Below are 676 nucleotides of genomic sequence, written 5' to 3'. Positions count from 1 at the left end.
AAACGATCAGTAAAATCCAACTTTCGTTTTGAGATTTTTTTCGGTAAGGTGTTTAAAGTCTTTGGGTCTTTACAGCTAAACCCAGTTTTGATCAAGCTCTCTAAGAAACCCACAAAATGGTAAGTTACTACAGCGCAATATTTCTAATAAACAACTGTGTACTGAATATTGAAACTGCACGTGAAAGATATTTAAAGGATTTGGATATGGAGTGATGTGGGAATGGAAACATCATCTTGAGGATTACGGATCCATATCTTTGTTCTTGCCTTCTTTTTCTCCCCTCAGTCTGTTCTTTGACCTAAAAAAAAAAAGGCTGAGACCTACAGCAAAGTAAATAAAACTATGGTGGGGGTGGTTTGAAACACTAACCCTGCGGCCACAGCCCGACACTTCATTTCTTGAGGGTTCCTTCGCCCGACCGGTTGAAACTGCTGTGCTCTTCCTCTTTCGGACGCGCTGCCTTCCCACGGCGTCCCCTGCGGCCCTCTCAGGACAGCGTCTCCGCAGAAACCGCAGAGGCTGCCGGGAGACCCGGAAGGAGCCTAACCAGGCCGCAAAGGCTGTAGGGAGGCTGGGCTATAGGCCGGTGGGCCGGAGAGGAGCGGGCTGAAACCGAGGAAGCTGTGGCTTAGCACTGAACGGAGCCGTCTGAAGTGCAGCTGTCAGAACCCCA

This window comes from Equus quagga, unplaced genomic scaffold (genome assembly GCF_021613505.1).
Source record: "Equus quagga isolate Etosha38 unplaced genomic scaffold, UCLA_HA_Equagga_1.0 HiC_scaffold_8965_RagTag, whole genome shotgun sequence".
Lineage (NCBI taxonomy): Eukaryota > Metazoa > Chordata > Mammalia > Perissodactyla > Equidae > Equus > Equus quagga.
This window is presented reverse-complemented; position numbering follows the sequence as displayed.